Source organism: Macrobrachium rosenbergii, chromosome 48 (assembly GCF_040412425.1).
Source record: "Macrobrachium rosenbergii isolate ZJJX-2024 chromosome 48, ASM4041242v1, whole genome shotgun sequence".
Classification (NCBI taxonomy): Eukaryota; Metazoa; Arthropoda; class Malacostraca; order Decapoda; family Palaemonidae; genus Macrobrachium; species Macrobrachium rosenbergii.
Window position 1 is genome coordinate 49,729,548 of NC_089788.1, and position 12,478 is coordinate 49,742,025.

General features: G+C 34.5%; 1 protein-coding gene across 8 annotated transcripts in view; it reads right to left on the bottom strand.

Annotated features, from left to right (window-relative positions):
• LOC136831376 (uncharacterized) overlaps positions 1-12,478 on the bottom strand; it is a 1,849,518-nt gene that overhangs the window by 118,181 nt on the left and 1,718,859 nt on the right. For 3 of the 8 annotated variants that reach the window (XR_010850856.1, XR_010850853.1, XM_067091727.1), the window contains one exon: positions 1,681-1,812. The exons of the other annotated variants lie outside the window; for them this stretch is intronic. The gene's annotated coding sequence lies outside the window, so the exon portion shown is untranslated. The remainder of the gene's footprint in view (positions 1-1,680; positions 1,813-12,478) is intronic. 8 annotated transcript variants of the gene reach the window in all.

Here is a 12,478-nt window from a genome sequence, read left to right on the forward strand (position 1 = left end):
GAAAACGCTTAGGCATGGCACACTAGCTTTGCGATTGAGCCACCGGCACCATTGCACACCAGATGCTTTGTTTTCCAAAGACCCCGCTTCGAATAGCAGCTTTCCCTAAGTGCATTATTATAACGCCCAATGGAACCTTTTATTGCACAGCGCCAGAAGTGCAGTGAGGGAAAGGTCTTGCCCTCACTCCTCTGCCAACACTATTTGAAGCAATGTCTTTGTGTGCTCAACGAGAGAGAGAGAGAGAGAGAGAGAGAGAGAGAGAGAGAGAGAGAGAGAGAGAGAGAGAGAGAGAGAGACGTGGCACTGTGCTGATGATGGCAGTGGGCAGTATGGTACCAAGCTCAGGGTGGGGTCATCGCCCTAACTTCTCTTTTCTCCGCTTCTTTTGCTAACACACTAAATGTCCTCTCTCTCTCTCTCTCTCTCTCTCTCTCTCTCTCTCTCTCTCTCTCTCTCTCTCTCTCTCAGCTAAACATGCACTCTTAAGCCAGTGGCGAAAACATTCTTCGTGTTATTTCTAAAGAGTGTGTGTGTGTGTGTGTGTGTGCATTAACTCTTACTCCAGATAGCAACAATTTTTCAATGCGATCCTTTAAAAGGCCTCATCCAGTGACACCAGACTGTTTCCTTAATTTCATATTTCAAGTACAAATGTCCATAAGCTTTCACCCGGCCATCAAGTCGTGCGTGAGTCCCAGATGCTCCCTAATACTGAATAAGAAGGTACAGTTTACACTATCGTAGCACACTATTGGAACAGTTACTCGAAATCCATCAACTGTTGCTTTCAATTCATAGAAATTTATTTGCTGACAAAGGTAAGGAGTAAACAATATCATCCTGATTAAGGTATTGACCGGCATTATTATCCAGAACAGCCCGAAAAACACGAAGGAACACCAGAATCTCACTCAGTACAGAGCAAAAAATTCAAAATTATACATTGCCAGTCTTCCTATAATGGTGATTTACAAACGCCATTCATTTTCTGGTTTTATTTTGGAATCTGTTTTGCAAAAATGATACCTTCATTTTAAACTCTTCATCCCAAATGAGCACAATATTTAGTGCTGTACTCAACGTCTGGTAGGTACTAACAATAAGACAGGTGCATTTATACTCTGGAAGAACACATAGATGCCATTTTAATCCACACACACAGAGAGAGAGAGAGAGAGAGAGAGAGAGAGAGAGAGAGAGAGAGAGAGAGAGAGAGAGAGAGAGATGATTTATTGCTTAACAGAACCCAAAGAAATATTTCTTCGCATTTTTGCATCACAGACATACACAGAAGATAAATAATGAAAATCAGGGTCCTTTTCACCTATAATCTTCAGGCACAGGCTACAAACCAACTGAAAAATTCATGAAAATGACCAAGAAAATTATTCTTAATGACATACCTACTTGAATAAGAACATCCATAAGGTCAAACAAGTAATTTACAGGTGCTCATACCATAGTCAAAGTCCCGTTTTCTCACAATTTTAATTCAATACAGATAAATATGTAGTAACTAAATTAAGAATAAGCAAGGTCTATAAAAGATCTAACCTTCCATACTCGTAATTCCAGGCTATGGAAAATTCAAGACCAAATAACTGAACTGAAATTGCAATTGCAAGATGAATAACCATGGTCATACCTCAATAAACGACAGATTAAATAACAACATACCTTTACAATCACCGAAGACCAATTGGTGGGAGATCAGATAAAATGCCTGAATGAACCAAAACATCTCCCTACTTTTTCTTTCTCTCTCTCTCTTTTTCTCCCTCTCTCTATAACTTGCATCTCACAACGACTCTGTAATGCAAGTACTGTGTTACTACAAACGCCTTTCCATCGATGCCTTACAACTAACATAAAAAAGTGAAAATCATAAGCAACTTGTGCATACGAATGAAGAATATAATGTTTTTTTTCATATTCCTTTACATATACCATGCACCCATATATATATATATATATATATATATATATATATATATATATATATATATATATATATATATATATATATATATATATATATATATATATATATATATATATATATATATATCTGGATACTCCGAAACAGAGTTGCAGAGCTAACTGCCACCAATTTTCACAGAAAAATGCTTAAGTATGGAAGTAATGATCCATGCTGTTGCATTGTTTAAAATCACAACCAGAATCCTCCTGTGATTAACTGAAAGACATATAAAGCCAAGCAACAGGGACTTCTGAACATTCAGTGCTTAAGGCAGTGAAAAGCGAGAGTTGGAGTGGTTGGACAGCAAGATAAAAAACCGAGAAAATAAAGGGAATGAGTTACGGGTTAAGTGTTGAACAACAAGACTGCAGAAAGGAAGCGGAAATGGTGGTAAAGTAACTGGCTACAAAGTGGAAGCAACTGTGGGTCGAATGGGCGTTGCAAACACTGTTTGGCAATGCTTACAGTGTACCAAGTGAGGTGTAGTGACGGCACTACCCTCCCTACGGGACCACATCATAGTGGTGAAAATTTGTATTATTTCAAATCAATTAGAGTGAACCAACATCAATTCTTAACATTGAAGACGAAATCACAGGTGCTTCTCGCGTCGACAGCTTCATCCTTCCTCATTTCGGTAATTCTGATGTAAGCACATAACCATTTTAAGAACACTACGAAGAATCAGGAGGACAACATAATACTGCTCACAAGTTAAATAAAATGAATGCGTACATTTGCCAGACCTTTATTAAGGTCAACCACACTCAAAGCACACCATTTTAATCACAATGAAATGATAAGTTAATCTATTATTAACCTTATGCTGATACTAATTGAAATGGAAGCCCTTTTCAGTCAAATCCTCATAGAGTTTATTCCTCTCGGGTTAATCATGTCACACCTACAATGCAGGGTAATCTAAACAAGCTGTTCAAAATATACAAGTGATATGGACATTTTATGAAGTCAAATGAAATCTGCTGGACGATTTTTCTCCCAAAGAGGTACTTCTCACCTAGCCTGGATGACGAGTCCATCCATATCAGAAAAATTATATACCGAACATTTTTGTTTTTGCCCAGTGAAAAATCACTGTTCTAAACAGTGGTAAAAATAGAACTGGATCATCAAACGTCCAGATGAGAATCGACGCACTCGGTGAGTCCGTCCCAATGAAGCATGCACAAGGAATTTTTCCCTACTCCGGGATTAGCTCTCGACAGCGAAGCCGCTTTGAAACATCCCCTGGACATCGACGCAGAGAAAATAACACTGAAGGGAAAAAACCTGATCACTTCGAAAAAGAAAGAGACAGGGGCCTTGATTTTTTATATGACTTACAAGAGCATTTGAATAAGAGAGAGAGAGAGAGAGAGAGAGAGAGAGAGAGAGAGAGAGAGAGAGAGAGAGAGAGAGAGAGAGTCAATCTCCCGTGCGGATCAAGCACACTTTTACTCATCTTCACCTGAAAACCTCACTTGCTCTGCCTGCATTACAAGAGGCAAAATGCAAAGCCCTGTGCTTCAGCAAGGCTCTCAGGTTGCATCGTTCGTTTTAACACGATATGTTTTCCAGTCTTTAAATAGTCCATTACAACGTTACACTATATATATATATATATATATATATATATATATATATATATATATATATATATATATATATATTTATATAATTTTACCTTTTTGCTTTTACAAATATTCACCTCATACGTATTCATTCGTATGCACTCATATGATTCGTATAATCTACAGAGGTGGGTGACAAACCATCGCATTTTCATACTGCAATCATACTGCTGAATTTTTTGTATTAACAACATATGGTTAAAGGCAAATTTCCAAAAATTTCGTTGTCCCCTGCATTATTTTCAAGTCATCTGTCAAAGAAAACGGCGACGGTCAAGATAATGGAATTTTCTCAAGGTGTAACTACTAAGAAAAAAGAACACGTGAAATTAAAACAAAAACAAACGCCAGACATAACATACGATACTCAAAGTTCTTAACCCCATTCTCGTCAAGGCTATGAGATAAACTATCGGCCGCACTCACATTAATCCACTGAAAAAAATGGTTGTAAATTAGGACTGAATGTATAATGAAGTCGCGGGAGAGAGAGAGAGAGAGAGAGAGAGAGAGAGAGAGAGAGAGAGAGAGAGAGAGAGAACAGAGAGAAGAACAATAACTTCGGATCTCATTTCATTATGGAAGGAACGTTCCTTAAGCCTCACCTTAGCCTCAAACTTCAATATATTTAATAAGGAAATGTAAATAACGGTAAGGAAATAATCAAATCAATTTGAAAATTCTGAAAACTCGTGGTAGCTAAGGCTTCTTTTCTCTATCTAAGTTACCTCTGACGAAAAAAAAAACTGCAAAGGTATTAAAAACAGTTCTCTAGACAACAAAAATACGTAAGTACGAAAAAAAAAGTATATTGCTGATACTTTCAATAAATCACTTGAAGTAAATTTCCAAGGAACCTAGTCAAAAGAAAAAAATGAATTCCTTGGTGGAATGGCGATCCAAGATTATTATCCATCTTTCAAAGACAATATGTGTATTTTAAAATGTTTATCTAAAACTGCTCAAAAAATGGGAAACACTGAGTGACATTAGTGTCCGTAAGCAGACAGAGCATCAAATTCTTTTCAGAAATGCAGTATAACTATGGAACAACTGATAAAGCCTATTCCCCTATACTCAAATAATACGAGATCTCATAATTTACATGGGAGGCAATTGTAAACTGTATTATAATGATTATCATTGGCCAAGCTGCACCTGCAGTTAGAAAAGCAGACTGCGACAAGTCCAAGGACCTTAATTGAAGAATAAGAACCGTAGAGAAAAATATAAACAATATAAAAAGGCATAACAGAAAAATAAGAAAATACAACTACTTTACGATATGATATGAGACTCGTGTGAGTTTCATATCCTGTTTCAACTTCTGAAGTTCCGACGATTCAATCTCGCGACTAGGAAGATCATTCCATGATTTGGTCATAGATGGAACAAAACTTCTAAAAAGCGGAGTGGTTCTAAACCTTATAAAAGAAAGGGAAAGACTCCTCGAATCAAGTTCACAGCTATTACTACTTAGTGGATGATCTCAGTACAAATGACGACCATGTTTATGAAAAGTCCTATAACCCCTGCACAATGAGCTAATCGAATGACATGGGCAGAATCAATACTCAGCTCTGGATTAAGAAATCTTTAATGGCACTTAAGTTTATTCAACAGCTTAAGATTCACGCCAGATGCTGAAGACCAAATCAGGGCACAGTATTCAAATCACAACAGAAAAAAAAAATCCTCAGGATAGAGATTGTAGAAAAGTGAATTTGTAGTCAAGAATGACATCTAGAATTTTCAATAGGCAGCACGTAATTAAGGGAACATCGCCAACGAAAAGCTTTCGTGTGCAGGGGAGGGAGTTCAAGACCCCTTCGAATTTTTCAGGGGTTTAACTTCATTCTCCATAATTTGCACCATGCAATCATTTTTGCAAGTCTTCAACAACCACAGGCATACAATCAGATTAGATCGTTGTAAATAGAGTAGCATCATCTGCATAAGTAACCAAATTCCTTTGTATACCAAACCATATACTGTGCATAATTAATGGCAATGGTAGCTGGCCAAGAGCAATTCCTTAAAGAATCTCGTAGTTATTTTAGCACACACCATCAATCACTCTGCAAACTGTTAAAAAAAATTAATACTAAAAAATGCACCACAACCTTCAATCTGCCCACAGTTTGACAACCAAGACCTCACGAGAAACATATTAAAATCAGCATAGCAGTCACCATCAACTGAACAAACTTTATAACCAAAATCTATGAATTTCTGCAAAACACTGGAAATTTAAGTAAGTGTACTGCAAGCGTCCAGGCCCTTATGAAAGCCAGTCTGTAAACTCCGAAACAGATTATTATCTCTAGCGTAGACATTCAAGACACCTTGCCAACAAACTTCTCATCGGTATTTTGATATAACAAAGTGCTATGATTTGTGACCTCATAGGTTTTGTCTTATAAAGATAGGCAGAGTACTTGTAATAAAATCATCTTTTAAACCTGGAGCTGTCCAACCTCTCTTACCACTGTCTACTACATGGATAGGACGAAAGTACAGTGCTCTGAGATAGTGCTGAACGGCTGACAGTATGAGCACACCGATTCTATAATTACAATAACAGCTTGCTCCTCAGCCGTACCAGAGAGAGAGAGAGAGAGAGAGAGAGAGAGAGAGAGAGAGAGAGAGAGAGAGAGAGAGAGAGAGAGAGAGAGAGAGAAACTTCTGCTTATAGCCAGAAAAACGACTTCGGAAGTAGCACAATGTGACGCAACAGGAAATGGCAAGGGGAGAAGCCTTCCGATTCTATACAGAGTTGGCTGTCCTGCACTTGAAGGAAAAAAGTTCTGTAGCGATAGCCTTTAACACCAAAGGCTTGAGAAAACATGCTGCTAAGCCTCTACCCTGATAGTCAGAAATATATCTAAATTTATCAAAAAGAATTTTACAATCCACATAATATAAGTACATAAATATTTATTGTAGGTACAGTACATTAATAAATAGGACTACAACCTCGATTTGGTGAAGTTCCACCACTAACAAAATATTCATAGTATACACATTTCAAGTTCTTCAACTTTACAAACCACAGTTCGTTGCAGACTAACTTTCGAGTTACGAAATATAAATAAACAAAAATTCATCAATATGGCAGATCGAGATGCAGAAAGCAACATAACTTTACAAGGATAAAAACAAAAAAGAGTAAATGGCACAGATCACTATATTCTCAAAATCTTCTCAAAACACGCAAGTATGTCTGAAATATATAATATATATATATATATATATATATATATATATATATATATATATATATATATATATATATATATATATACATATATATATATATATATATATATATATATATATATATATATACATACATATATATATATATATATACATATATATATATATATATATATATATATATATATATATATATATATATATATATATATATATATATATATATATATATATATATATATATATATATATATATATATATATATATATATATATATATATATATATACATATACATATACACACAGAAAAAGTTAGGCCTACCTTTTTGGAGCCCAACTAGCAGCAACACCAAAACACTCTCACCTGGAAATAAGAGAAAAAGGCACTGAAATAAAAAATATAAAAATAAGGCAACAACTATTAACCGTCTATTTTACAGATGTCATGGCGCATGAAGATTCAAAGTAAGTAATAATGAACATGAGTCTACATTAATATTCCATAAAATAGTGGAATTTAAAAAAAGAATTTCAATGATGATCTCTTTGCCAGAACGATTCATTTTTTTTTTACATGGACATGTGGAAAGAACAGCCTAAAATCCCCATCTATCACATTTCTGAGGACATGAAATACCATGAGTTATAACCTAACTTCAACAGAGCAAAGTTCTCTTCCTTACAATGCCACATAGCCTGAACATAGTTTATACTTTAAGGTTTACTGCTTGTGCCCATTCAGAGGTCACCCATAATCTTTCATTAACATTCATCGACCATCAACAGCTCATTTCCAAGACCCATCTTGGAGAATTTCAAAGAATACATATTCCAATCATAGCACCATGAGAACCCTAACCTTAACCCAGCGGCCCCCCACACACATATATACATATATATATGCATATATATATATATAAATATATATATATATATATATATATATATATATATATATATATATATATATATATATATATATATATATATATATATAGCAGAACCTGCTGGTCACTTTTCAGCAGATATATAAGCCCTCAAGCAGATGAGATTAATGTGTGTCTTAAGCTTTGTGGTATCAAGCGTAACAAAAATGGCGAGGTCATAGACAATTTATGAGGTCATTGTGGTTATGCCAAATCCACAACACACACACACACACACACATATATATATATATATATATATATATATATATATATATATATATATATATATATATATATATATATATATATATATATATATATATATATATATATATATATATATATATATATATATATATATATATATATGCATATACATGTACATATATATATATATATATATATATATATATATATATATATATATATATATATATATATATATATATATATATATATATATATATATATATGTATAGCCTACATGGAATACACACACTGTACTCCTTGAATAATAAGAGTGAAAGCCTCAGCCTGTTACTGTCGGAAAGACAACTGTAGTCTTTTAAAAATGACGTCATAAGACTCTTATTCACTGCCTCGCCTATAATATAACATTCACCTAGCCTATGTGTCACATACAACACTCACATACACAATGCCCGGATGTGCACAGCAACCTGACATGCAATTTTAGAGAGTCTATGCTTGCCACAAATGCAATCAGAAATCAGTTCACAAACAACAAAATTCAAGTTTGATCAATTTCTAATATCATGACTATTATTAGCAGTAGTTGTTACTATCATTATCATCATGCCACTATACCCTGATATTATTATGTTGTAATTCTTTTCAAAGAAACTTATAGGAATGGAACAACACATTTTCAATGCTATCTAAATATATGATTAACCTAATATACTTTATGTTAGACATAACATAACTGGATAAACAAAACTGGGCACTGAAATATATATATATATATATATATATATATATATATATATATATATATATATATATATATATATATATATATATATATATATATATATATATATATATATATATATATATATATAACCAGATATCATATTCCACAAAAACATGCTTCAACTAATGAATCGCCGCTGACTCTCTGAGCAGAAAATATCCACATTAGCCGCATTATTAATGCATATATACATACACATACACACAAACATATACCGTATATAAATACAAAAAAATTAATGTTTTTTAAGTTCATATTTGACAGTGATTGTCGTTGGAATGTAATGAAGAAATACATGTAACTACAGTTTTCTATAAACTCAAAACCTATAAAGAGTTGAGCACACAACCAAAAGACCAGCTTTCGAAGATAATTGCACAAATTCCCTAACTGACAACATCCTAAGTCGATGCTTTGCCACACAACAAAACCGAGAATCACCTAAGAATATATAAATGACTGGCAATTTACAATCTGCAGTACACTATTATTAGATGTGAACGACTCGGACATGAGGGAATGAAGTCACGGTAGCCCGCCTCTGTCAAATTTGACCCAAATCAGGAAGCATGACGTGGATCCCCCGACACAACATAAACTGAAAAACTCTACGGACTTTACTAGCCTACACCACGCGGCAAACTCGCCAGGAACAAGTTCGTCTCCCCCCTACAGTGTAGCATGCATGATCTATGGCCAGACGAAAGCCAATACAAAAAACAATATTTACTGTGGAAGCACCAACTTAGTAAACACGGTCTGTTCGATCAAAGCATCAAAAGACCTACAAACAAATTACAAAGATACTCTTGGACAATATGCTCCCTAAATTGCCCATAACAGCGACCATTTTTAACGTAATATTTGATTGTGTAAATTTCGTTTCTCACGAAACTGGATTCTACTAGCCTAGTCGGACTTCTGTATCAAAGGAACATTAATTTACATATATCAATTGCAGAGCACAAAATAATTATTTCAATTTAGTCTTAAGAAAATAAACAGGCCTTTCTGCCACACAACGGTGCCAGGGTCTCAGCTTTATTCCACACAAACTAATGTAAGAGTACACAGCTGATGCATAACAGTCTACAGATATTAAAAAGTCATTTACGTACACTGTGAATACGAACAGATACTGTACATATCCACAACCTGAATGAGAAAACTACAAGACCACATTAGCATGATCCGTACCAAACGAGTTGCTTTACGCCCAGCTTGGTTATTTTACTACTGATGAGGAAACAATACGTTTAGTATTAACAACAGAAATTCTTTCCACAATACAACCGCAAACAAAGAGAATAACCACACGTTCAAAATAACCAAGAAAAACAAGCCGCGGGAAACAACGCAAGACTACTATAAATAAAGTCACCAGAAACCACTATTAGCACGAAAAGGATACACTCTCTCCTTGATTTATGTGCCTATTCATCTTGGCCCACAATAACTGACCCACACTTCGTATGGGAGAGGAATATGACTGCTCCCATCCAACGGAGCAAGCGACAGAGAACACAATCATACAGAGACCTGTTTTCCCACACGACTCTTTCTAAATACACACTCATAACCTCCGTGCAACGAAGTGCACAGACAGAGTAAATGTCACGTATTTATGAGACTGCAGTCGTGCACAATCATTATGTAAACGAGGGGCCTTTCCTTCGGCTCATTTACACGACAGATACAATTATGCAATGTAGCCTACATGCACAAACCTTACAAGGGGCAAGGTCCAACACTACCCAAGCAAAACTGGTGATAAATTATAAAGAATTAAAATACGATCAAACATTAAGTAATTTACTGTAGAAATTGTTTTTTGTAAATATTTTTACACAAACACACACATATTTATATACATATATATATGTGTGTTTTAGTCCTTTTACTTTTGGAAACGTTTGACTCAATAATCCCAAGATTAGAATTGACAAAAGGTCGGTCATTGGCCTGCCATTCCCCTTAGAGTAAACATTCAAAGCCTTTAGTAGAGACTAACTCCCAAAGACCAGACCAACCCAATTCCGCTCATATCTCAAACATACACTTATCTATATTATTTCCTACAAACGGAGATATTCCCGCATATTTAGCACGTCTGTGTACGCTGACCATGGCGTGAACCTTGAGAATTTTCTAAACTATCATTCAAAAATCTAAAGAATTCACAACGCCTTTACATTTGTGTTCTTACAAAGACGATTGAGAGAGAGAGAGAGAGAGAGAGAGAGAGAGAGAGAGAGAGAGAGAGAGAGAGAGAGAGAGAGAGAGAGAGAGAGAGAGAAAGTAGCCTGGATAATTAGGATTTAAGCCTACAAGGGAACATATGGATGAGACAAGAACTAGAAAATAGGATGAGGCCTGATATTCAGTATCTTATTTTAATAAAAACTAATTACATGAAATTTTATCAACGGTGGTGTAAGACAATAAAAGTCCCACAAGTCCGTTAACTGATTTACCAAAGAATCCATTCAGTGAATGTAAGCCAAATAGCCTTGAGCACAGGGGTTAAGTCATGCTCATCATTTTCTGCCCACTTCTTCATGCTTTCTTTGAGACCTATGTACAGGCTGAAATAAACACACACAACCCACCAAATCAGTATTAGCCATGTAAGAACATCCCCTACTTCCTCAGTAGAATGGAATTAAATAAGGGTTACTCAACTGAAACCCATGGAACTTCTTTGCAGGTTTTTAAGTCAGTAGTTTTATTTCAGTGCCCGACGCTATATATTCCAATTTAATAACACAGCTTCTGACAGTCACACAGGTACTGACCAACTCTTTACCTCCAGCGCTCATTACCAGACATGGTGATGACGCTAATTTATTTTCCTTCAAATATATAGAAATAAACCGGTCTTTAGTCCCAATCTGACCACTGGTCTAACGAGAGGGTGTTCGCTTCCTTTAAAATTACCTTACTAATTCAATTAAATCTTTGACTCCTATTACTGGGCTTCATTACATTAATATGTATACATGCGATATATATCTACTGTATATATATAATATATATGTATACACATACATATATATATATATTAGATAGATATACAGTGTGTATGGATGTAGGCCTATATTATCTGGTCCAAATTCCAGATCTCCTTATATTACTTATAGTTTGTCTGTCTTTGTTACATATACTGTGTTATTTTATCTTATTAAAATTTTACCTTTTCTCTCTCCTCTGTGTCTGTATATATATACACACACACATCTATATATATATACTGTATATATATATATATATATATATATATATATATATATATATATATATATATATATATATATATATATATATATATATATATATATATATATATATATATATATATATATATATATATATATATATATATATATATATAATATATAATATATATATTTATATATATATATATATAACATAAACACAACCTAGATGAAGCAGAAACTAGTACAAACTTGATCACCAACCGACATATACTGTACAACTCAAACACACACATAGGGTTATTGAATAATCCATGTGAATTCAGTTTCTGTGCCGAGACAAAACCATGCAATGGTTGACCAACCTTTAACATTCATGGCTTCATTTGCATTGCATGTAATCCCGGAGTACCGCACGGACTTTTTTTTTTTCTGTAGCCTAATCGTTTGCGTAGTAGCACAGTGGGAACGAACATGATGCAATCAATAGAGCAACTACAT